Raw genomic sequence first — 27,457 nt, 5'->3', positions numbered from 1 at the left:
TTAGGCAACTACAGCAGTAATATTTTTGTGGATTTAATGGTCTAAGGCTGTGAAATACTAAAAGGTACCTATGAAAAATCTTTTAGCATGTATTAAGTATCTAATTCAGAACCATGTTTCTGCAGAAACAGCATGGTGTTTCCATGCAGTGTAACATCACTGGAGACCTGAAGTGACTGTAGTCAAGTGGAAGAGCAGTCAGCTGTGATTACTGTGGAAAGAAGAAAAGATGAAGAAATGAGACTGCTAGAGCACACACGCAGATGCCGCATCCTTCTACAAGCTTTGGTTGAATGAGCATATGTTTTGTCAGTAAGGCCTTCCAGACTCTGAATGTTTTTAAGCAGACACATTCTGTCTATTTCTTTAATTACTTAATATTTTAAAAAATATTTTGATAAAGTATTTCAAATCAGCTTGTTTTTGTGTCTATGACTTAGTAAGGGCTATGTGCCTGCCAGTTTTGAATATAAAATGAAGGCTTTCATACCATTCTTAAAGGGGACAATCAAAAAAGAAGAGAAATATTTTAAAGTACTCTCAGTGTTACATAGCTTTAATTTTGAAAAGGAACTTCTCAAAGCTCCTAGTATGAAGGACTATATAATTTTTAATTTAAAAAATAATTTTTTATTAATTTTTAATTTGGAAAATTTGTTAACTGGAGATGTGCAAGGTCAAGATCCTCCTCTCCTAACACATTTCCCCCATGGCATTTAGTGGCAGGCGTTTCTACTGTAAACTTGTTCCGACAACTTGTCTTCTGAGTGACCAAAATCAGCAGGCTAGTTCACACTACCATCTGTCATTTAAGATGCTGTGTCCACCCCTCCTAAGAAATAGGGTAGCTTGTACAGCCTGTGAGAGGAATTCCCCAGACTCTTACATACTTCTTGAAAATTGATTATTTTATTGATTCATTGTTCCCTGAATGTGAAACATTTTCTGCAAAGGGAAAAAGCAGAATATACTATTACCTCTTGGAAGTTAGAAGGAATTTCCTGCCATTTAATATTTACTCAATTCACCCCAAATTATTTGCAAACCTCTAACTGAAAACATTTACGAGATGTAAATCTTTATGACACATAGAATTACAGTGCATCACATGAGCTAGAAATGTTTCTGTTGTTTTATCAACTTTTATTTTTTATTTTATTACTTTCCATCTTTTTAGTCCAGAGGTTTTGAATTTAGATACTGAAATAGCTTGTACAAGAGGTTTACTGAGGGCACAATTTCAAGGTTTACTTCAACTCCCACTACTTTTTAATCCTGATGAAATAGTTCATGAGAGTCTACAATGGACCAATGCAATAATTCATCTACAAACTTGTCCAATAGAAAAAGACAGCCTTTAGTTTCATGCCTTTCAGACATCTGCCTGATTTCCAGAAGTAGAATCATAGAATCATAAAGGTTGAAAAAGACCTCTAAGACCATCTAGTCCAACCTCCATCTCATCAAACCATGTTCCTCAGTGCTATGTCCATATGTTTCTTGAACACCTTCAGGAACAGTGACTCGACCACCTCTTTGTGCAGCCTGTGCCACTGCCTCACTGCTCTTTTGGAGAAGAAATGTTTCCCAATAGCCAACCTGAACCTCCCCTGGACCAACTTGAGGCCATTCTCTCTCATCCTATCACTGTTACCTGGGAGAAAGGGCCAACCCCACCTCACCACAGCCTCCTTTCAGGTGTGATATAGATAAGAAATCTGCAAGTAAAAGATTTCAGTAGTGATTTCTCAGCCTGCCTTATATTTTCATTGATGTAACTTAACAAAAATCTCATCTTGACTTACGGTGGATTCTGAATAATATTAGAAAAAAAAACAACAAACAACCTTAGAAAAGGGCAAATCTTAAGAAAAATGGAAGGAATGGGCTGAGGTGGTATTATTTGCTGAATCTACTTTTCAGAGAAATTGATGCTAGCCAAAGGGAAGCTGACACAGTTGCAAGTTATTTGCTTTTTCTACAAAATGGATCAACCTGCACATGCAGAAATGAAGCCAAAATAACTAACAAACCTGCACTGAGCCATTCTACCCAATTCAGATTCCAAATGTTTTCCTATTTAATAAAAATCATCACAGAGAGCATGCTATTAAAAATCAAGTCAAAATTAATGCTGATAAATGTGTGATCAGAGAAAGACAGAGTCCCCAGGTAAAAAATTAATAATGGCTGAATGCTCTTAACATATTTCCTTTGATTCATGGGAGCATGGCAATAGCACAGGGAAATGCCATTGCTTTCAGATGAAACAAATGGCTCTGTATTGACTATTGAAAGCAACAGATGTTCTGCAAACCAGTACTTCCACAAAGGGACAGTCTTGGAACTATTTTGTAAACAACCTCGCTTAAATTTTAATACATGCACTTTGAGGATGGCTGTGTGACAGAAGCTTGTACAGATGGGTCCGGGAAGCTGTGCAATGCAAAGGGCATCTAACTGAATTTGGAAAGCCTCAAGCAGCCTCGTTTGTTGCTTGAGAAAGAAAGTCTGAGTGCACTTGGCTATGCTCATATACTTGCATATGTGTGTAATTCTTTCTAGCTCGCTCTCTTTCTCCACATGAGAAAATGATTTTTTTTCTTCAAAACATTTGAAAATGGCAATTATTGATTAGTTTGTATATATAAATCCACATATATATATATGCTATATACTTTCTGAAACATTTTTTCTCCATTTGACTGTGCTTACTTACAGTAAGAGATGCATTTTTGAATGCATATTCAAAGAAAACATGGTTGAAAAACAGCTGGAAAACTCCAGTGGTACTGTGAAGCCATTTGTATCAGTATCCTCAGAGTCTGTCACTCAGCTGTACTTCCCACTCTGTGCAGCTTGCTAAGATGCATCAGAGCATCACAAGATCCTTTCCAACTGAGCATTTTCTGATAGTTCATACTGAGAACTGGTGAAAGACAGGTGCCATTTCAGAGAAAATAGCTTTGAAGGATGGACGTCCAGTATGCAGCAAACACATGTACATCTGAGGCATCTATTTCTTGCCAGCTCTGCTTGCTTACTTTCAGAGTACAGAGAGGATTGTCTGACTCCTGAGGAATGGGAGCTGAGGAGGCAAATGCTCTCACTGGTAGGGGACAGCCCTACAAGATCTACAGAAGGTTAGGCAGAGCCAGGTGCTGATAACAGGGTCATTGAGAACCCCATGCGGAACTAGTAACGAGCAAGCCATTGGCTTCACTAGGAGATGGGATCAGAGACAAAGATGGAAGCTGGCACTGCAGTGACATCATGGGAGCAGGGATGGACAGCCCCAGGCTGGGGTGAAAAGGGAGCCTGTTGGTGTGGTGGCTGTGATGGAGAACAGGTACTAAGGCCCTGCTGGTGTCTGCAGGGCCCTGACACTTGCAGTACCACCATTTGCTTTTGGAGAGTTGTAACAGGATGATCACTGACTAACAGAAATCAGTATCATTGCACATATTTCTAATATGTCCTCTTAGAATTTACACATTTTAAGACTGTGAACAGAACCACAAATAAATTTTTAGTGAAGTTTCTACGTTTTTTTCTTTCTCTGTTCCCTCACCTGCGAAGAGTGGAGAAGGCCCCAACCCAGGCTGCAGCAAGACACACTATTCTGGAGTACACTGTCCCTTAGGCTGTTGAGTTAGTAGGACACATTGGCATGTCCCCAGGAGAGCTGGCAACTTTATATTTTAAGGATCTTAGTGACTACTTATCATCTGTATCATAAGTTATCATTCAGAATTTTCATCCGGCATAGGGTATCAAGAGGGAAAATGCTTAAACCCTCTTAAAATACCTTTTTTTTTCCCCTACAAATATCCCTATGAAGAATAGAATAAATCTCTTCTGGAAAAGGCAATTCTCTACTTTTTGTGTACTTTTCAGATTTTCTTTTGACTTTTCATTTGCAAGGGCAAAGACTGAATGTTCTGAAGTTTTGCAAAGATTATTTCTCCTTTTGTGAAATAGAAAAAAATATATAGACATTTGAAGACAGTGGTCTTTGAATTTGCTTATTTCATCAGTTAGCATCATGGAGTCATAGTTTCAGGCAATATTTGCTCTTCTGGCACACATATGACCCTGGTCAAAATTTAGCAGTGGTTTTAGACAAGTTTTAAACAGGAGAAATAGTTTGTTAATTGAGTCTGTATACAAGCATGCACAGTTATCTAGACTTAGAGTTAATGCTTTCTTTAATAGCATAAATAATATTTTTAATCTCATTGAATAAGTGGGCTTTTAGAAGGTACCTATCTGTTTTTCCAGATCATCCTAGAGCAAGAGCCATTAAGAATTAATGTTACTGACGTAGAGCCCCAGGAAAAAGCAAAGTCTTATTTATCTGTCACTTTGGAGGCAGGTAGATGACAAACACCTGGCTGTTTTGGGGAACAATTAAATCTCCCTAGTGAAAGTAGGATGTATGAAAAATGGATTGTTTACCCATTAGAAAAAGGGTTGATGTGAACTTGGTTATGATCTCATACAACATTGATTGAATGCCAGTGAAGTAATGCACAGGTTAAAAAAAACACACACAACAAAAAAGAGAAAGTTAGACTAATGCCCAAAAGTATTTTTTGCATTTCCAAATAATTTTTTGAAGTATATTTGTGTGGACCAAGAAAGCTACTACTCTGGGCCCTAGGTAACACATGCAGTAGTGGCACATGACCTGCAGGGACAGGTCTAACAACTTCTTTGCTAGAGACCTTCTCTTTCAAAGACAGTAGTTTGCATTGGATTCAGATAAGGTTGCATCCTGAATTCAAATATGATCATAATTAATAATAATCATAATAATAAGGAAGGGACAGGCATGACAGTGCACTAGTATGGCTACATTGTAAAATTCATTATGTTTAGAGGGAGGTCCTGACATAAATAGTTGCCTTCTTAAATAGCACTAATGACAAAAAAGAGGACAAAATGTAATTGATAAACTGTTGCCACTACAATGCCCTTGCAATACGTTACCCAAATTAGCACATTGACAGTATATAAACCTGTGCAGTTACAATGGGGAAACATGAAGGATATAAAAGCATGCATATCCAAGGGCATTTCCATTATGCAGCACACTACTGCAAGTCAGTAGACATGATACATTATGCCACTGTCTGATAATTAAAAGGGAAGGGTTACTGAGGATTTTTGACTTTATTGATTTATCAAGGAGTCAATGGAAACATTAGCATGTTAAGAGTTCTGAGACACAGAATTACCCATCGTACCAGAGCAATGGTTCAGTTTTGGCAAGAAATGCAGACTGTCCCAGATGCTGTTGAAGTCAATGGCAAAATTCCTGCAGATTCTGTAGTGAACTTTCATGGGATGACACTATGGGATGACGTGATTACCTATTTGTTTCCTCTGATAAGGACAAATGACCTTAATTCTGGGCTTGGAATTTTAGCACTCATCCAAACAATGCTTCTAGCCACTGCCCTAAATCTTGCCCAATAGCCTCAAAAAGAGACTCTAGTTTTAAGTTGAGGGTGGGAAGATTTAGGTTGGATGGCAGGGAGAAGTTCTTTAGAGAGTGGTGAGGTGCTGGAACAGGCTGCCCAGAGAGGTTGTGGATGCCCCGTCCCTGGAGGTGTTCAAGGCCAGGTTGGACGGGGCCCTGGGCAGCCTGGTCTAGTATTGAATGTGAAGGTTGGTGGCCCTGCATGTGGCAGGGGGGTTGGAGCTTCGTGATCCTTGAGGTCCCTTCCAACCCTGGCCATTCTGTGATTCTGTGCGACTCTTTGTAGTGTCTACCAATATTATCATCACCCAGCCTGGGGATACTTGCTGGATCTGCTCTGAACTCGCTGATCAGTACGAATCCAAATCTTAATTCTGTGAGTGAGAAGTTTGAACCAGGACTTATGCTATCCACAGCCACTTAAGGAAAGCACTGCTGTCACCAAAGCTGCTTCTGATGGCCTGGCCTGCTTTACTGACTTCTGCAGAGGGCATGGGCCTGAGGTCTTGGAGCAAGCATGAGTGCTCTAGATTTGGCTGTGGTTGCTGCCAGCCCTTTGAACTAAACAGAGAGCGAACAGATTGTGGAGGCACTGCTATCAGCTGAAAGGCAGGCCTTGGTGCCAGGCTGACGTGCGGCTTTGGCATGAGAAATCTGAGAGATTGGTATGAGTAGGAAATTAACTTCTGGCCCTTAGCAGATAGCATGACTTTATTAATAACAGTTAAAATTAGTACCGGTAAATATAGCAGCTCTAGTGTTTGATGTTTTAAATTTTAAACTAAAATGAATTTTGGTTTAAAATAAAATCCTACAGAAGCTGATAAGCTTTTATGCAACTAATTAAGTCATTCTGTAAGAACAAGGGCTTACAACTGCAGCCTCAAGAGCATACTTAATTCAATGCTTTCTAAGTGTTATTTGTTTTCCCTCTGGGCAGATGTAATTAGTGATTCTGTAACCCCCAGAATCTGATTTTCCTAATTTAATAATTACTAATTTTTTATTTTTTAGTTGCCATGTGTCTATAACTCACTGTATAGCTCTGATCAAGAACATACTGCATGGGATGAGCTATGCTAGTAGGCAAATGCTGAGGCTGACTTTGTTTGTCATTTATGGCTCTGTTGTTTTTGTTTTTCCTTTCGTAACAGAAGGCCCGTTCTGGCACATCCCGATAGTTTGGGCAGCATCCCAGTGGAATTTCACTAGTTGCGTAACCAAAGTGGACACCATTTGGTCCAGTCAAATGCATGTGTGCACTCAACATTAAATCTAAAGATTCACCATTTCAGTATATGCCTGACCTTAAAAGTTCTGGGAACTGAGACAATGAGCTCTCCTGCCTATTCTGTGTTTTGCAACAGCTTGCAATCACAAGTCTGCTAGTTCTGAGTAAGGAAAGATCATGAAATAGTACCAACTTTAGAGACAGCATTTGCTTTCCTTGTTCTTCCTTTGGACTGGCTTGTTCTGACAACAGGAATAAAATAACCTAGCTGTTCCCTGACACATATAACAGACAGTCTCCTGAGTGCTTTATTGGTGATGCTCACAAATAAATGCAGAGCAATCAAGCCAGACGGACATTCTAAAATTCACCGAATGCCACGCTGTCACTGTGCATAAGTGAGCTATACAGAATGCATGCTGAAAAACAAAAGGCCAATCCTACTGATTCACACAAAAGCTAATTTAAGAAAGTTTGAAATCATCCCTATTCAGAGACAGTGAAATTGTCAACTTGTTTGTATGAAGGCGCCTGAATTCTTTTCAGTTCTTAATTGTACCATACCTTTTCTCTGCTGAGGCTGTATCTCATTTTCATATCAGTATTTCACTTTACTATGTGTCCCTCCTCCTCCATCAGCACTCTTGCTTTTCTCATGCTTTATGGACATAGCTTTACTCTTCTTGTTCTACTTTTCATTTCTTGCCCTCAGTACACACTATGATTGCTATGACTTCAGAGAATGTGGCCAGAAGTCATTCAGAGCTGTGAGACAGAACTGTAAAGACTTCATTGTCCATAGTGCTGTATGTTGCAGCAGGAGGTCTCAAACAGTTTTTCTGATACCTGTCCCTATGAGAGATTGATAATTGTTACTTCAGTGTGCTCTTAGCCTCTTTAAAATGTGGTCAAGGAGAAAGGAGAGGCAGATATTCCCCAGTTTCAGAACTGTTAAGTATGACCAATTCAGTCTATCTCCAGGAAGGTGGACTTCTGCTTCTTTTTCTACAACACGTCCCAAACAAATAAAGCATTATTCTATTTACTGATAATGCTGTATCCAACACTATTCTGTGTTGCATTTCAACTTCCAGATGAGTTGATCACCTTGTGGCAGAAGCTGCCATTGTTGGATGTTTTCTAGTAGACTGAACACCACTAGCCGTTATGGAAAGCATTTACATGTGATTTCTGAATGAGGGATTGAACATATGACCTTAAATTAAATGGGCATGGCGATCTGTGGATGTCTTCAAGGAGAAGAGGAGGCCTGGAAGTGGAAAGCTGAGTTCCAGAAGCGGGTTTGGGGAAAGACTGACAGGGAGATGTAGGCTATGTTGCAGGTTTCAAACTGGAGATCAACATGAGTTTTGCCATTCAAGTGAAGAGTCAAGACATGATAGGAGAGAAGCCATTGCGGGAAGGAAGGCACCCAGAAATATACTTTTGCCACAGCACAGGAGTAAGGGGACGCACATACAACCAGCTCTCTGAAGAGCTAGGTTTCTAAACAGTGACCTTCATGATCTGTGCAAGATTTGAGTTGTCTGGCTTCTTTCAGAAAATGGAAAGAGGACCAGTAAAGATGAAAGGTGGAGAAAAATAGGGTCTATTAATATGTGACAGACTAGTAGAGCTGAAGAATTGTTTTGCAAAGGAGCAGCATAAGAGCTCAGCAAGACTAAGCCCTCTGGCCCTCAGGGCATGGTATCTTTACTATAGTTATGCACAGATGCTTTCCCTGGCACTCAGGCTGGAAAAGTCAGACAGCAGGCCTGGCATATGTACAGACACCCGTGCTTTGTTTATTTAAATATATAGTTAGAGATGTTTTGTGTACTGAAGGATGCAAACCAACTCTGTGCTACCACCGTGTTTGGAGTAGAAGAAAAATCATCTTGTGGAGATCCCAGTGTACTCACAGGCTGGCTCTGCCCCGGGGAGCTCTGCAGATGGTCCTTCTCATCTGTGAGGAGACAAACCAGCTCCCAAGCACAAACGTGATGTTAGCTCTGTCTGTTCCCCAGGACTCTGAGTCCTTGACGTGGAACAGGTTCAGGATGCTTCAGTTGCCATGAGATTCTGCAGCTCATTTAAACCAAGAGGCTGCATGTATGTACAAGGGGCTGGAAGTTGTGCTTCTCTTCTTTTTAGCTCTCCAATCTGTCTGAAACAGAGGGACCTCTATGCCTTTATGCTTTACATTTACATTTACAATATTTCATAAAGAAACCTCATAGATCTCAGTTTCTCCTTCATCTCTCAAAATATTGTACATGTAAATCGTCTGCTTGAGATACGTGTGATCCAGCTTGTGGTTGAACTTGTTTCTTACCTTGTCAGTTGCAGTATGGACAGATTCCAGAGAAATAAATATATTCCAAAGTGGAAATTCCACACATAAGGCAAACTCTGATGTGCTGAAATTTGACACAGGACATTATTTCTACTGTTTATACGAATAAGCACAGAAAGAGCATATTCTATATATGTCAGTCAGACACTGTTTCCTGAATGACTAAGTCTTCTTTGATGTATCTCATAAAAATGTTTCATTTGAAATGATGTGTTGCACAATTTGAGCAAACAGACAGACTAAGTTTTTCTTTTGGAAAAGTTCAATTTTCAGCCCTGACATTGGGATTAGAATTTCAAACCAAGACTTTATGTGATTTTGCAGAACTCCTCCTTGATTGAGGCTTAGAGACTACGACATTGCATGCGTCCTCTTGCCAACATAAAAAACTACTCTGTGGTCAGAAAGATGTTAACTATGTTGAGAATGTAGCAGAAACTATATTACTTAGAAAGCATCTGCTATATCCTACTGCCAGTCCTTATAAATTGAGCATTTGGGATCAAGCTGAAAAGCATGAGGGTAATCAAAATAAATGCCGAGATGCTGAATTTCTGTGAAGATCATCTTCTTTCTTGCATTTCAAAGTATAGGTGCTTGAGAAATGTATGATCACAAACACATGTTGGAGGGTTGGGGAGGGGAGAAAAGGTAGATCTTTCCTAACCCTGTACCTACTCGAGTATATGCATACTTCTTTGCATAAGTTATATTTGGGACTACCACTTGTAGAGAACATCAGCTGCAGGTAGTGTAGTATGTCTTTCTTGGCAAATAATCTGAGAAAATCCATCAGTATTGTAGGATCCTGGGAATGTGACTCCTTTATGAGAGTTTCTGTTTGTTTTTCAGAAATATGCAAAAGGATTACCAAGACTATGAAAGAGAACAAAGGTCATCTTTCATTTATGCAAATTGATTTCAATTAATCCAATTAATTTCTATATCTTGTTGTTCTTGGCGATAATGAATACAGAATAATTCCAAGAGGGTACTGTGAATCTGATGCAAAAAGATTTGGCAGCTTCACATTCAGTAATTCACAGCAACATGCTGAACCCTAAGAACTACTCCTTCTGTGATGTTGTGGTGTAAATTAAAAAGATAAACTGGCATTTAACTGGGCTGGATAAATGAGCCCATTACCAAGGGTTTAGGTCGCTGTCATTTTGAGATGGCAATTAGACAAAAGATCTGTACTTTATTTGATATTAGGAACAACTCGTCATTACAGAACTTTACAAGCAGATTTGCCTTTTAAATGAATAATTTACTCATTCCCATTGTCTTAGAGAAACACTTTACAAACTGTTATCAACAGAGACACAAAGAAGATGCCCGTGCTGTGGAAGGAGTCCATCACACTCCTAGTTTCTGTGCTTGAATCATTGCCTGTCTTCAATTTATTTCTTTATTTGCCGGGGAGGATTATTTGGGCAGAATCCACAGAATTAATAATAGATTATATTTAAGCTCCTGTCCAACCCAAACATGTGACATTCAACAAATTGTATAAGGATGGTTTTCAAAAATGGATGTGCCACTATGCCATCTTCACATTGTTACGTATCAGAAAAATCTAGAAAATTCTACTCATTTCCTTCATTTTCTTCATGTCAGCAACTGCTATTCAGGTGGTCTGTGACCAAACATGAAAGGTCCATGCTTCATGGGAATCCTCTGTGGAAACTTTGTTATTTGGGATTAAAAGAAATGTCTGAATTTCTCCTCTGGAGGGAGCCTAAGCCCTGAGTCATGGGTTTTTGTTTTTTGTTGTTGTTGTTTTTTTGTTTGTTTGTTTCAGTGGAACAGAGGCCAGTATCTCTAATGAATTACCCAATTCCCAGCATAATGTCTAGAATCAAAAAGGAAAAACTACTTTTAAACTGACCAAGGTAGTGTTGGCTGACTTAAATGCATCGGATATTTCACTTCCAAGCCAGCTCTCAATTCTTCAAATGGAAGAAACTATCAACAAATGCAGCCATATAACATATAGAGTCCCTGGCATCCACTGTAAAATCTCTCAGTACTTATCACAGTGAAGACTTCCTCACCTTTCATGTAGCTTTACATAGTTTATCATCAAACTTGGATGGTGCAATTGCATCTCATCTTTTTTTTAATTACTGGTATTGAAAATTTTCCAAAGGATAATTAAATTTTAACTACTCATTTTTTCCCAGGTCTCATGGGTTCATGGATGTTTCCCAGAATGCTCATTAAATCTTTTAACCCTGAACCATCTTTCTAAAACCCAAAAGGTAGCCAGGACTACACCTGAGTTGCAGGCACTGTCACTGAACCTTTAATCCATGCATTATTCCACAGCTAACGTAGAGTTCAAGAGCACACTTGAAATTCACCTCCAATGTGCTCTCATGACTCTCCATAAACAAATCAATCACCTGCTTACCTTTCCCTTGAAATTGCAGTCACTACTGAAAGAAAAGAAGTGTGCATAGATTAGATGTTTTTTGGAGCTTGCTTTTATTATCCTGACAAGAACATACTGTTTCAGGCTGTCATTTCTTGCACATTCAGCTGTAAATGTATTTCCTAAAGGTCAACTTATCTCATCCCAAACAATATCAGAATGGATTGAAAAACATATAATAGTGTAACTGGTACAGTTCTCAAGTGAGACAACGTGGCTGACTGAAGCAGAATTCAGAGGTCATTTTCTTCTGGTTACAAAAATATATCAAAGAAGAAACCTGCAAAGCAATGACACGATTAGCAAGGCACTAATCCTTCTGTAATGTTATGCACTGAAATTAGATACTGGATAAGTTGATGAGTTCAGAAAGAAATACAGCAGTGCTCAGCAGAAATCATGCAGGATCCTTGTCTCATTTCTGTGAATATCTCTAGCAGAACATATGCTCAAGTGTACCTGCAAGTATGGTTCTTCAAAGCTCTGTAGTCTCTGCATCCATCTATTCCTGCTTTTTGCAAAACAGCAAAGAAACAAGATTTTGCTGCTCATCTGTCATCTATATCCTTACACAAGAGCAAATGAGGTTAAAGGCACATGTTCAGCCACTAGCGACAGAAATTTTTGCAAACCTTCCGATAGTGCTGTAGTCCCTGCAAAATAAGCATCCTAATGACGCTAGAAAATGGAAGTTTGTTCTTCATAGATGCTTCTAGTATGGACTTGCTATCACTGATACCATACAAGAAAGCTATGTGAAATCACCATACATTGCTACTATCTCTGGGATTTGAAAGCTCTCTTTGACAGATCAAGATATATTGATCTAAGAATCATTAAGAGTCAAGCTCTATTCTCAGATCAGTTCAGATCAGCTCAATTCTCTATGTCCAAGCTCTAAATGAGAAGCTTTGTCTAGTTGAAAACTGAGCAACAACAGAAATATTACACTAATTGTGCAGCTCCAATCAGTGGAAACAGCTGCTGAGAGAGGTCTTTGATATTCACAAATGTGAATACAGAGCAATGACGATGAAGGAAAGTATGTAAAGAAATATTTGCCCCAGAATTTAACCATTCTTGCTGCTTTTTTTGCTCTGTCAATACAAAAAACAACTCCCACAGGTAATACATTCACTGTATTATGCTCTCTGTCGATCTCTGTGCTGTCTTTGGCCTAAGAACATGGCAGATAATGGGCTGAAGGAAGATGCTACTGGGCTGCCAACTGTTGTGGCTGCTGTTATCTGTGAAGAAAACTACAGGAAGGTGTCAGGCAGCCAAGTTGATGACATTCACAGATGTCAGTCTTCTGTCCATGTTAGTTCAGGAAGCATATCTTCTAATTTTTCTCTAAGACTAAAGGATAGCAAACAATCCTGTGTTTTCCACGGGAAACCTCTGAGCACCCCGTGTTGACCATCCAACACACAACAGGATGTAAGACAAATTCAAAGTTTCTGAAAATCTTGGAAGAATCTGGTATTTAAAAAGAGCATGGAACCTGCCTGATCATTCTTCCATATATAGGTCTCAATAATGATGTGTTGAAGATTATTTTAGATATGAATTCTGTGTAGCAATGACTACATTCTTCCTCTTAGGGAATTGACCATCACGAGTCATTTCCCATTAAGTCTCCATCCATGAATCTATTTTGTTTATGGATGATTCCCTAATAATTCTATGAAATTCTGTGTAAGACCATAAATATGTAATTTCTCTCATATAATGTTGTACAATGTAGTATTTACCCTTTACACTTTTTTTGTTTTGTTGTTTGTTTTTATTCCACACAACAGTTTAAAGCCATGAATCAGGACATCCTTGCTTTCTTCTTTAAGGAGTTCAGCAGTGATTCAGTGGTGGATTAGAAGGCCGAAAAAAGGGAGATTATGTCCCCTGAGCAAAGGATAACAAGTTGTCACTGTATGTGGTACAACAGCAATTGTGCTGCAAAGCAAAATCCAAGACAGTTTTCAAAGTGGGAAAGGCTGCATACAAATGAAAATAATTTCTTTTTCAAAACGTTTTGAAATGATATGTTAGAAAATTTATACTTTAAGTAAAGATCAAAAACAAGAAATTTAGTAATTATTATGTTATTGTAAGGAGTCAGGATCACACAAAACACAAATGCTCATTTTATCAAAGGCTGTACAGAAATCTTGTCTGGAGGAAAACCTCTCAGAGTAGCAGCTGGTGTCTAGACTGCCTCTGCTCTCTCATGCCTTTCTTTGAATGTTGGAAACTTATCGATATAATTCCTAAGCCTGATTTATTTAGGAGAGATGAAAAGGGAATCGTGGCAAGTTCAGCTTTTTACAGATATCTGTGGCCCAGACATTGGTTGGCCTTAAGCTAAGCATGTGTTACCATATGTTTTTTTTCTGAACTAAGGCTGATGAAGCCACAGACTATGGTTAGTTTCCAACTTCTGGCATTTTTAACTGCATTTTTAAATCTAAAATATAGTTTGTAACAACTTCCCGTAAACACCAGATAGCTGCCAGGCTTGATCATGTTATGCAACTTTCTGTTTGCAAACAAGCACAGAATATGGTTTTATTTGTGTATCATTTGGGAAATGTTTCATACAGATTTAATGTGAAGCTGCCTATTTGTCCACAGACAACAGATTCGCTATTTTTTTCTCAACATTCTTTAGCTTAAAATATGGGAATAAGAACAGTATCTTATGAATCAGGTTCTCTGCCAGATGACAGGATTTGTCAATCATGTTAGAACACCATCTGAAAGGTCTGAGTTCTAAGTTCTGTGAAAGTCTGGCTTAAATAAGCAAATCTTTAACACCAAAGGGATCTGTCCTGTTTTCATGCTTTTTGTGTTTCTTAAAGGCTGTTCTACTCCATGATTTCATGTAAAGCTCAAACAATCTTAACCTCCTCAGACACTGCATTGCTGAAAAAGAGCACAGAGAGCCAAGTTGCTTGCAGTACGTTGAGAAATTCTGCCCTATTCCTGCAGGATCATCCAACATGGTACGTATTCTATGAGACTGATTAGACAAATGGCTAAGGAGTTCTTCAACATTTTTTTAAGTCTCTCCTTTATGATAATGATCTTGGATGTGAAGGGATCTTTAGAATGAAGGCAGATTGCTTTTGCACTCCCTTTAAAGCATCTTTAAAGAAAATTAAACCCTACAACAAGTTGGGAGTGTTTAGTACTCCCCAAAGTTAGCTTCCCTGCCATGATCTTTTTCCTGTTTCTCATTGTCACTTCAGACTTAAGACAACAAATTTGTGCAGTTCCATGTACAATTCATTTTATAGATTTAGAAATCCATAAAGGAAATTTCAGAGAGACCAGAAACTTCAGAGATGAGTAAAATAACAGCAGCACTCTTGTATAACTTACGGTGTAGCACAGCAGGGGGTGCAGTCACATGCAATCCAACTTCTTTGGAAGGATGATGGCAGACAGGTTTTATCATATGCATTCTTCTCAAATGCAAATACAGATCTCCATAATTCATAGCTTAGTGTTCTTTTAAGATTTATTTTTCACTCTCTCTCTCTGTACAGTTGTGCAGACATGCTGTCTGAGTAATTGCAACAGTGGAGCCTGTGTTTGGGAAAGAGATCTACATTATGCTATCAGGCTTCTAATAAGCGTTGCACACTGTGAGCATCTCAACTATTTCCATTTCCAATCACCACATGGAGAACTTTCATAAACAACTTATTTCCCAAACTCAGACACCTTAGATAGCTGTTGTATTTTTTTATTCACACCAAGGATGGGCAAATCTGTTCAGGCAAAAGTAAGATCTGGAAGAAGTGTGTGTCAGACAATCTCTGTCAGCTCTACATATAGCCAGCTGAGAGGTAGAAGAATATCATCCAGTTCTTCCATTAAAGTTGTTTATGAACACCTCCTAAATCAAATGCAGATCAGAGCTGTGGCCCCTGAATAGGATCAGCATGTTTTAACCACAGACTGGGACAAGAAATGCGAAGAAAGAAATACTGACGGATAAGTGCTCTCAGAAAAATGCTGGTGCCCTCAGAAAATGAAGTCAATAGGAAAATCAAACAAAATCTCTTCTTGAGACACTGTCCATGGGAATTCTGAGGAAAAAACAAACAAACAAACAAACAAACAAAAACCTTTTGAAAGCACATAAAATTGAAGAATTATATTGCAAATGTGTGGGAGGGTTTTTTCTTACAATAAAATAAAGATCTCTTTCTTGCCTTTGTTAGTAGCCTGGAAAAAATCAGCTGGAGATTCATTTTCTTTCATTAGAGCTACTATTCTCTTACAGCCTCAATAATCTATCTTTCTGTGTATAAGTAATGTGAGGAGGTTTAATGTGTATCTCTTGAGTGATAAATAAATCCACCTTCTCTGTAGGATCGTGTACACTTCCTTGTAATGAAAGTCTTTTCTTCAGAAAGGAGGATGCTGTTTGTCGAAGAAATGCCTCTCAGAAGTAGTGATGTGAAATAAAAACTGACCTTGAAACTAACAAGAACATTACAGTTTCCAATGATGAGGCAATATGTGAAAGATGAAGAAGATGCCTGGAAAAATGTCAAGAAGTTATGGAATGGCTCATACATCCTCTCTGGAAAGCAGTTGTTGAGGGTCAGCAGCTCACTTGAGTTTTGGAGAGAAGGGAGGTATGGAGTTGTTCAAAAGCCTCCTGAGACATTCACTGTGGTTGAATGGAAACCATTTTCTATTTCTGTGTGGCCCCTGACTCACACTTGGCTATGACACACGGATTAGTCCATTATGAAGAAGACATCAAGACTTCTTTGACTTGCATCCCAGCTTTTTCTAACCCTCAGGGTTACCATCATCACAGACTTGATGTTGTTATACCTTCTACTTTTTTCCCCTTTCAGGTACACTTTTTCGTGAACAATTCATTTACTCTGCGTGTTCTACTACTGATTTCAATGGCAGGCATGGAGGGCAGTGGAATCCATTTCATCTACCTTGCAAGAGTGCAGCTTCAGCATGATAGGAGGGCAACCACAGTGATTTGGTCTGTCCAAGAAAGCCTTGGTGGTCTTCAGAGGCAGATTATGCCCCTGCCAAGGGTCCTGTGCCTCAGACTTCACTACCTTGGTGTCTTAGTACTGGGAGAATACTAAATAACAGGTATCCCACTGAGTTGTCAGCGCACACACTTAAGATATCTGATGATTTGCAATGCTGTGGAGAAGCAGAACCTCATTATCTTTTTGAAACACTTAAGCTGGCTATGATTGCATGTCCCTTCTAAAAATCTTGCTACAGTTTGAGGGGGACCGATGACTATCTCTGCCCATGTCCCTGTCAGATAGACCCCTGATCTGAGCTGATGTGGGAAAAACACTCACCATGAGCTCAGCTGTCATTTGACTCCACATCCTATTACCATTTCCAGCATTATCTGCTATCTTCTTTCCCAATGCCTCACGTATTAAAGAGAATAACTTGGCACCACCGGAATAAATATAGCATGCAGCACTCCTGTCAGGGTGCTTACTTCATTAGTCAAAGTAAAAATTGCTTCTTATAGTTTTGCTCCTTGTAATTTTCCTGGGAGTTTTTCTGCTGGAGGCCTTGTGTATGTAGTCAGCCATAACACAATTGTCTAAAGCAATTTTTGAGCTTTCAGTAAGTAGCCCTTTCAGCCACACTACTTATTTCAAGAGGAGAAAGGAATGATACCATTCTCTACAACTGCGTGCAAGGAGTTTGTGGCCAAGTGACAATCAGGCTCTTCTCCCAGGTAACAGCAAAAAGAAATGGCCTCAAATTGCACCAGGAGAGATTCGGGTTGGATATAGGATTTGGGATGAGATTTATTCTCAGAAAGAGTGGTGAGGAATCGGAATGCCCGGGGAGGTGGTGGAGTTACCATCCCTGGAGATAGATGTTTTAGAGCCATGAAGATGTGGCACTGAGGGACGTGGTTAGTAGGCATGTTGTGATGGGTTACTAGTTGGACTAGATGGCCTTAGTGGTCTTTTACAACCTTCCCGATTCTGTGATATTAAAAGGGTTGACAGACAAATGGTGCGTGGCCCTTCCACAAAACATTCAGGTGGGAGAATATTCAGTAAGATTTTGAGTTAGCAAACTGAAGTTTCGGGTGATGCAGAAGTGATGCTTTGCAGTCAGGCAACATCCTTTCTTTCTTCCTTTGTTCCTTTGTTCTTTTCTTCCTTTCATCCTTCCTTCCTGTTCCATTTCCTTTCCCACTAGAAATATGGACATTGCCTAGTCTCCTTTTCCCAGAGAATTCTACAAATGACTAAAGAAATAACAAGTGTATATCATCAGAAACATAGGAGCAGTGAAAAGTGAGAAATAAAGAGGACAAGGCTTCTGGGTAGGTTGCATATAACTCTTTCTCTCATCTGTTTTTGTCGGCTCTTAATTAAGCACCTTCCAGACAAGGCATGAGAAAACTCTAAAAGCTCCACAAGCTGCTTTCATAGTAATCTAAGAAGACAGTGAAAAGAAAAGAAAAAACACTGGAGAAGGCAACAGATTATATTTCAGAAATAAGGAATGAATATTAAAAAAATAATTCATGTTCTCCATTTCCTTATGCAGAGTTAAGTGGAAAGGAAGCAAGCAGCGCCTATTCCTTTTCCTCTTCCTTCTCCTTTTCCTTTTCCTCTTCCTCTTCCCTTCACTTTCACTTTCTCTTTTTTTTTTTTTTCTTTTGCATGGGATTGAACTGTAATTTCTGATCTGTGTCCTACATATCATGCTTAAATAGCTGTGCCCTCTCTTCTAAATAAATATTCAAGTGACCTTTCTTTATCCTATTCTGAAAGGGTCTGGCCTGTCTCTGTTTGGATGGCTGATTCCTGAGCCAAAACAAGGAAATTTTCTTAATGCTAATGCAAGAGGGCAGAAGACAGTATGTGAATCCAATTTTGACGATAATGAGTCTGCTCTCCTCTTCCCAGAGCTGGCAGGCTGTTTCCAAATAGAGTATACACTTTGCCAAATGGTGCAGATTGCAAGAAGTCTGGGAAATATCCAGTGTGTTGGAGTAGGTGTCAGGTGATTTTTTCCCTCACAGATGAGGCACTGGAATAACTTGCTCAGAGAAGTCATGTATGCCCCATACCTGGAAGCATTTATCTGGTTTACTGCCAGTTCACATTCTGTCACAACTGTATCCCCCATGTAGAAATCAAGTTCTATTTTTATTCAGTTTCTAGCATCTCTTTCAGAGATTAGTCTAGCAAATTGCTGGCTATCCAAGGATGTAATGGATGTACTTGATTAACTTCTTATGTGAAAAACTAGATGCTCACATTACATACTGCTGACATACAATTGGTTTTGTGTATTACTTACCCTAAGATGTCACACTTGCTGTGCTAAATAATTAGTTATGCCTTTTATTCAGCTACACCTAACTGAGCTGTGAGAACATGTAGCAGAGACTGCTGGTAAAAGGAGAATATGTAGATTAAGAAAATGCTGAGACTTGAAAACATATTTAAACAGTGATGGTTAGAAAAGCCCTCAGAAGCCCTGAGTTAAACAGGCAACTTGTTTGAAAACTCAGGAAACACTGACTTCTCCCTTGAGGAGTAACAATTTGAAAACACTAATAAAAAGGCAAAAATAAAGAAAGCTTAGTTTTTTGAGGAGACTCAGGATAGCTTTTTCTGTCAGTGTGATTATGACTGTGATAAGAGCTCTGTGCTTTGGTTTCTCACTTCACAGAGGGGAAATACCTGTCTTCATGGCAGATGTGATCTGTGATCTAAGGAGGAGCTGATAGGCTTGTTAGAGTTGGGCCGAAGGATGAAGGAGACAACTTGTGTCTCCTCATGAGGTAATGCAAAATGCTCTGCAAACCTTTGCTAGTGCCAGTTCTGTGATAACTATACTTGTGTAAATGGACATTTTGTGGAGAGCCATAGACATCTGTTCTTTGCTGCAGGACTAGAAATGATGAGAGACTGAGAAGCATCTTCACATCTGTGCTTCCAGCAGGGCCGGTTACCAAAATCCATTCTCTCTTTGGTTAGAAAGCATTTTCTTACATGGAGGAACTTCAGAGGAAGTTGCTTAAAGCTGAGTTCTCCTGATATGAAATGTTCTGTCACTCCCATTTGAGTCACGTCAACATCCTAGTGGAAAAGTCACAAATGGGCTTAAATCAGAAACTCAGAGTAGCTGTGTATGCAGGGAGTTGTGCTCTAACTCAGGCACTGAAGGTCTTTGAAGTTAGACAATGGCAACAGCCCTTTTACTCTTCTGCTAAGGAGGAATTTCTTCTGTCTATATATGCTTCTGTAGCAATATTATTCTAAAGCATTATACTACTGCTAAATATAACACTTGAATGATGTGAACACATAGAATCATTGAATCGTGGAATTATCAAGGTTGGAAAAGACCTACAAGATCATCCAGTCCAACCATCCACCTATCACCAGTATTTCCCACTAAACCTCAACACAATATCTAAACATTCCTTGAACACCTCCAGGGTCTGTGACTCCACCACCTTCCTGGGCAACCTGTTCCAGCACCTAACCTCTCTTTCAGAGAAGTTTTCCTAACTTCCAACCCGAATCTCCCCTGGTGCAACTTGAGGCCATTCTCTCTAGTCCTATCGCTAGTTATATCGGAGAAGAGGCCAACCCCCATTTCACCACAACTTCCTTTCAGGCAGTTATAGAGGGCAATAACTAGACTCTCCTGAGTCTCCTCCAGACTAAATAATCCCAGTTCCCTCATCCGCTCTTCATAAGGCTTGTGCTCCAGATCCCTCATCAGTTTCACTGCCTTTTTCTGAACACACAACAGGGTTTCAATGTCTTTCAATAGTGAGGGCCCAAAACTGAACAAAGTACTTGAGGTGCGGCATACCCAAGGTCTGAGAACAGAGGGACGATCACTTCTTTGCTCCTGCTGGCAGCGCTATTTCTGATACAAGCTAGGATGTCATTGGCCTTCTTAACCACCTGGACACACTACTGGCTCATATTCTACTGAGCATTGACCAAAACCTCCAGGTCTATTTCTTCCACACAGTCTTCTGTGTGGAAGCCACTCTGCCCCAAGCCTGTAGCATTGCCTGGGGTTGTGGACAAAGTGTGGGACCTGGCTGTTGGTCTTGTTGAACTTCCTCCCATTGGCCTCAGCCCAGCTATCCAGCCTGTCCTATCTGTATGACCTTCCTATTCCCAGGCAGATTGACACTTCCTGCCAACTTGGTGTCATCTGCAAATTTACTGAGGATGTGTTCAATGCCCTCATCCAGCTCCTCAGTAAAGATACTGAATAGGACAGGCCCCAGTACTGACCACTGGGGAAACCACTCATGACTGATCATCAGCTGGATTTTATTCCATTCACCACCACTCTCTAGGCCTGTCCATCCAGCCAGTTCTTTACACAACAAAGAGTGTTCCTGTCCAAGCCACAGGCTGCCTGCTTCTCCAGGAGAATGTCAAAGGCTTTGCTGAAATCTGACAGGCCTGTAGTTCCCCAGATCCTCCTTATGACACGTCATGTACATGGGAGTCACACTGGCAAGTCTCCAGTCTCCTGGGATCTCTCCAAGTTGACCAGGAATTCTGATAGATGATGGAAAGTGCCTTGGCTATTACCTCTGCCAGTTCCCTCAGCACTCTCAGATGGATCTCATCCAGCCCCATGGACTTGTGGTAGTCCAGCTGGAATAGTATGTCTCCGACTGTTTCCTCCTGAATCATGGGGAGTTTATTCTACTCCCCACCTAAGACTTCCAGGTCAGGGGTTAGAGTACCCCAAGGATAACTGATCTGACTTGTAAAGGCAGATGTAAAGAAGGCATTGAGAACCTCAGCCTTTTCCTCAGTGGTGATGTTCCCAGCTGCATTCACTAAAGGTTAGAGATTCTCCTTGGTCTTCCTCTTACTGTTAATAAATTTGTAGAAAAGTTTTTTGTTCTCTTTTACCCCGAGGTCAAGTTGAGTTCAAGCTGGGTTTTTGCCCTTCTAACTTTCTCCCTGCATATCCAAACAACTTCTCTGTACTCTCCCTGAATTTCCCATCTCTCTTCCACAGGAATAAGGTTCTTTTTTTCTCTTGGAGCCTCAGGAAAAGCTCCCTGTTCATCCACGCCAGTATTCTTCCCCACAGGCTCATCTTGCAGCTCAGGGGGATAGCCTGCTTTTGCACCTTTAAGACTTCCTTCTTGAGGAGGGACCAGCTTTTCTGGACCCCATTACCTTTCAGGAAATAATGAAGGTATATATGGAGAGACCTCTCAAACTATAAGAAAGACAGTTTGATTTCATTGCAAAGGAAAGTGCGCAGCATGCTTCACAGCTGGAAAGATCACATTTCCTTCCTCAGTGAGTGAAGCATACAAAATTAGATGTGGTGCCAAGGACAGCATCCGGATAGGGAAAGCTAGGGTGAGGAGTCTTACAAAATGCATGCAGTGTTGCTTGTAACTGATGCTAAGTTTGGCCTGTGGTATAGCTCAAAATGGTGCCTGCAAAAAATGTGAGGCAAATTAATGGGGAATTTAAGCAAGAATTATCAAATCAGAAATGGATAATTCCAGACAGCTGATGAAAGAAGGTTTCACACAAACAGTTCACCTCATCTCATGCTTAATGGTTGGGCTTTGACATTAGTGTAATTTTTCCTCCTTTGCCTAACAATTATTTGTATTAATACTGAGATGATATTGCAGTCATGTTTCTGAATCTTCCAACCAAATCCTTGTTTAATATCATAGGCAGGGTTTCAGCCAGGTTTTCTCAAGAGAGTAGCTCTATTTCATGAAACAATTAAATTTAAATTTCCTTGGTGACCTAAAAGTCCTCAACTGGATTTCAAGCTTATAAACACAGTGGGAAGAAAATGATTCCTGAGAAATGAGAACAGAGTCAAGTTGGGGATAAATACTCTAAATAGTAATCTCAGCCACAAATCCTGTTTCAGAAGCAGAGAGAATGCAGGCAAGGCGGTGATTCAGATTGGCAAGAAATGAAACTGGCAGTACTGGTTTATTAAGTCTAGCACAAGCATATTAATCAAAGTCTATGAAAGAAAAAAGGAATTGCTGGACTGAAGTGATAAAATCAGATAACAAAATCTGATTTGCTAAAACAATCTGCAAGAGGCAAAATTTCATTGTAGGGAACAAGGTCACGAAAAGGTAGAGTCCTGTGCTCACTTACACTGAAACAAAAAGCTGTGTAACAGTGAGGGATAAAATCAATATTATATAGGAATAAACAAAAAGAATATGTGCCAGCAGTAAGTCCTTTCATTCTGTTTGAACTCTAGAAAACTGTGGGGACTGCATTGGGATTTGAATGCTAACTGCATTGCAACTCTTTTCAGATTAAAGATAAGGATCACCTCCAGACTCTGTCTGATTTTCCCACTACATTCACATCAGTGCATATAAAAGCAATTATGCAAAGTAAAAGCTATGCCTGAATCATAGAAACATATAATCATTAAAAGGTTGGAAAAGACCACTAAGATCATCTAGTCCAACCATTCACCTACCACCAGTTAAACTATTTTTGGATATTCTATTTTAGGAGAACCTTAGTCAATGTCTTGCTAGTTCATACTTGCCTTCTGCAACACTTCTTAAACAATCAGTTTAATAATAAATTCTGATGGGGAGTCTGGTCTTTGGCACCATGTCTGACATCTTTCTTAACTTGCTAGCAATACCTTACTCCCCTCCCTTATACTTAATTTACCAAGCTTTCTCCCTGCTCTGATCCAACAGACCACTGCATTTTCTGTTGTACATGGCCCGAATCTTGGTCTTCAGCAAAACATGTAATTCTGTGTAGATGTTCCCTGTTCTAATTGGCCAGTTCCATGGAAAGTATGACTAGGTTCAACTGAAAACAGATTTTTGTAAAGTTTTTTTTCTATGCCACATTTTGGCCCATGGAAAGGATGGAATAATGCTGCTCCACTGCCATACTTCTGCTGTTTTTGAGTTGTGTCAGGGAAGATATGCTGCACTGAGACCAGGTGTGAAGGGCTCTTGCCAATGCAGTGTCTGTTTCCTGAATGCAGTCCATGTAAAGATGGGAAAAGATCTGACTGTGAATTCTTTTCCTATTATTTTTTAACTGCTGGAATTTTTATTTTTGGATGCAAATGCTCTTACTAAAACCTCTGTCAGTTGCCATCTTTAGGGAAGCAGTAATACATGGCTGAGAGTAGAAAAGGGAAACCTCAGTTAGAGAAAGCGAGAAGCCTGGGGCAGGGAGGAGGGGGAGAACCCACCATAGATTTTCCTGCTGGAACTAGCAGGGAAGGGCTTCACACACTTCTCTTTCTGCTCCCTCTTTGTTGAGTGAGAGGGAGAACACTTATCCCCAGACATCCCTTAGTGCCTTCTGACGTGTCCTGTGCATCACCTCTGAAGCACACAGCAGTCCCTGCAGATGGAAAGAGCTGTCCTTCCGTGCTTTCCTGGGGACATTCGAGCAGATTGCATTCTTCAAGGTGGTTAGTTTTTGTCCTCAATTACCAACAACAGCTTTACAAGGTTACTCAAACAGTGGTCTATCCAGAGGAAATCATGTGTAACTTGTGACCTGATGGCATTGTGACTGACTCAAATGGGTTTTGAACGTTCACATATGGTGTTACTGAATCTGGCTTTTGTTGTCCAATACAGTTTCTTTTCAACACAGGCAGAGTGTTGAAATATTTCTTCAGTACGCTGCATCTTTAACATCACACAGGCAAACAAGAACCTTATAGCTCCTCCCTTCAAATTCATGACAATTATTTAAATATCACAAGAAACATCACAAGAAGGATTGTTTTTTTGTTTGTCTGTTTGTTTTGTTTTTTGTTTTTTTGTTTTTTTTAATATATATTTTTTCTCTGTTTAAATTTATGGCTATGGTGGGTTGACTCCAGCTAAGTCCCCACTCAGTTTCTCATTTCTTACCTGCAGTACATGGGAGAAAAAATTGAAAGAGCAAGAGTAAGAAAAGATTGTGGTTCAAGACAAAGACAGTGTTTGTATCCCCAGCTTTTATGGTTGAGCATGACATCATATGATATGGAATATCTTTTTGGTTAGCTGGAGTCAGCTGTCCCCTCCCAGCTTCTTTTGCAGCCACAGCATCCTCACTGGCAGGGCAGTATGGGAAATTAAAAGTCCATGACTTGGTGAATGCACTGCTCAGTAGCAATCAAAACATTGATGTACTATCAACATTATTTTCATCCCAAATGCAAAAGACAGAACCACCCCAACTGCTATGAAGAATATTAACTCTGTGCTACCTGAAACCAGGACACCTCCCAACCCCTTACCGTCTCTCCAGCCTACTTTTAGTGGGACCAGAAAGAGAAAAAAGACAAGGCCTATATACTGTGCAAGCGCTGCTCAGCAAAAGCTAAAACACTAGTTTGTTATCACCACTCTCTTGGCCACCAATCTAAAGTAGAGCCCCAAAGGAGCTATTACAAACTCCATCCTAGCTGGACTCAGTTCAATCTCTGCCCCTTTTTCCATGCCATTTACATCATGGTCAATAATGCCCCACTATCTAATGCCTCTTTGTCAGCCATACCTTTCAACCTCACCTTCAGTACATCTACCCATTCCTTGTGTAACATATGTAAAATGTGCAACAAATGTCCACTTAGTTCATTCAGCTCTGCCTGTCTGTGTCCATCCCTGGGCCTTCCCTTGCCCAAGCCCAGGCCCCCACACCATCCTGGGGCTGCTCGTCCCTTTCCCAGCAAGACAACAGCAGGCTGAGCTTCATGATCTTTGCCCAGCTGAGCCCACCTGTGGGCCCAAACCCATCCCAATTTGTGGACCTGTCCCCATCCCCAAGAGGCTTCACATCCAAGGTCTGCACCACTGTCCCTGACTGCCTTCTTGTGGAACATAGGATGGGATCAGTTTGCCAGGGCCTGCCCTGAGCTTCCCCTGAGGAGCCCCCGACACTCTTGTCTCACCCATCTTCCCATGCTCTGTCACTGTGTGGCAGAGAACTCTTTCATCCTTTTTTAAAAATTATTATTGTTTTCAGCTTTTGTTTGTTTTCTACTTTCTACATCCAAGCTGTGTTTCTTGCCCAAGCTTGAACCTTAGAGATGAATCTTTCAAAACACCAGAAAATAAAACCATATTTCACAGCGAAATTGTGTTTACACTTATGAATATGTTGACAAGAAGGCCAGGTTTCAAGAAAGAAAGAAATTCAAGGGAACACAAAAGGCAAGGAATAGTCTGTAGACAGAAATATGGACTACATTTATGTATGAATGGGAAAATACTTTTTCTAATATAACATGTAAATAATTATAGATGATGACCCCTAAGAAATATCTTAAAAGCAGTTGCTTTTTCCAACATCTTCTATTTTGTTTGGTTAAGGTTGTTGTTTTTTATTCAGTTTTTATGTCTCCTAGACTGGATCTCTTGCCTTCTCTGGGCCGAACATTTGAAAGATATCATTAAACTATTCCTTTTGCAGATCTTTGAGAGTGAACACTCAACCTCTGCAAATCCCATTAGTTCTACTATTTTAAGTTCTCGACATCTTGTTGCTGTGGTGAGTTTGTTCTGCTGTGTCACATGCACAGTTTGTAAAGTGCCATTATGAAGGGTCAGGCTACGTCAAGTAGAATTCCCAGTCCAAACTGAATGCTGCTCAATTTTCAAAATGCCCGGAAGCATTTTGAGAAATGACCTTTCATTCATGCTTTTAAGCAGGAATCTTCAGACTGTCTAATTTGATCCACCTGCCCTCACAACATGGATATATAAAATTTGGGGCTAGGACTTTATTCCAAATTACAAGATATTTTAGTACTGCTCATCAAAGTCCCTGGTAACTCTAACCAGTGTAATATACACCATATTCTTAGAGAACATAATTCTAAGCAACTAAGCTAACCATTTCAGGTAACAAACAAGAAACATGTTCTGTTTCTCATTTGAGTTAATCATTAATGAAGGGGCTGAACAAAGGGCATTCTTTTCCTACAGATGGCAAACAAATCCAAAGAGAATGATACAATAGAATCATACAAAGCAGTATGAAATAGGAAGAAAGAGAGCTCTGACACTGATGACTCAAAACCAGGAAATACTCCACATTTCAAAGCTAACGTTATTTCAAAACTGTGATGAAATCATAGGAGTATGTTTGCACATTTAGCAAAAAATACTGTGATTAGCTCTTTCTTGACAATCTGCTGCTTCAATGGATACTTGATTAATATTACGTGCATTCATAGCAGTACATAGTTTGAGAAAATGAATTTCAAAGTACAAAGCTAAATGTTTTCATAATTAAGTATTTTAGGATGAACATAGTGCAAATGAGACCTAGAAAATTAGTTCTCTAGAAACATAGTCCATTAATTTTCTTACATTTTGGCTTGTTGAAGGATACAGGTAAGATTGCATGTTGAGCACATATTTTATATAAAATGTCTATTTAACTTCAAAAAATATTTTACTTTTATTTTTTTCAGTATTGAAAAGATATTATGCTGTTTTGTGAATTCTAGGGTATCATTTATTCACACTTTTATGTACCACTGATTATAATTCCTGCAGATACTAATTCTCTCTTTAGCAGCTTCATCTGCAGGAAAAAAATTGCAGCACAAGAGTTGTCCTATCTGCAAATTTTGCAGGGAGTAAAATTTGTAGTGCAAATTCTGAAAAACATTTTAATATAGTTTTCCTTGTGAAACATCTAATATTGCCAAAAGCAGTGTTTTGTTCCCATTTCTAGAGATTTATTTACAGTATCAGGGAAACATCATCTGCCCTTCCTATCTCTTGTAATTTTTATTCCTTAATTGAAGTTGCTGTTACATGGCTTTGCTTCTCCTGAAAGCTGTTAGCACTGTCTCTGGTCTCTACCAGCGTAATGATTTGGAAGGTACGACATTTTTGGCTTAATGGAAAGAAAATACATGTAGGAT

General features: G+C 39.6%; 1 long non-coding RNA gene across 18 annotated transcripts in view; it reads left to right on the top strand.

Annotated features, from left to right (window-relative positions):
- LOC104915444 (uncharacterized) overlaps positions 1-18,051 on the top strand; it is a 59,881-nt gene extending 41,830 nt beyond the window's left edge. For 15 of the 18 annotated variants that reach the window (XR_796359.4, XR_014880179.1, XR_014880185.1 and 12 more), the window contains one exon: positions 126-3,544. This is a non-coding gene — a long non-coding RNA (uncharacterized LOC104915444). The other 3 variants (XR_014880172.1, XR_014880171.1, XR_014880169.1) reach the window with 3 other exon arrangements.
- The last annotated feature ends 9,406 nt before the right edge of the window (positions 18,052-27,457 follow it).

The sequence above is a fragment of the Meleagris gallopavo genome, chromosome 1 (genome assembly GCF_905368555.1).
Source record: "Meleagris gallopavo chromosome 1, MGAL_WU_HG_1.1, whole genome shotgun sequence".
Taxonomy (NCBI): Eukaryota; Metazoa; Chordata; class Aves; order Galliformes; family Phasianidae; genus Meleagris; species Meleagris gallopavo.
The sequence above is the reverse complement of the archived record's forward strand: the minus strand, read 5'-3'. Positions and strand labels throughout refer to the sequence as shown.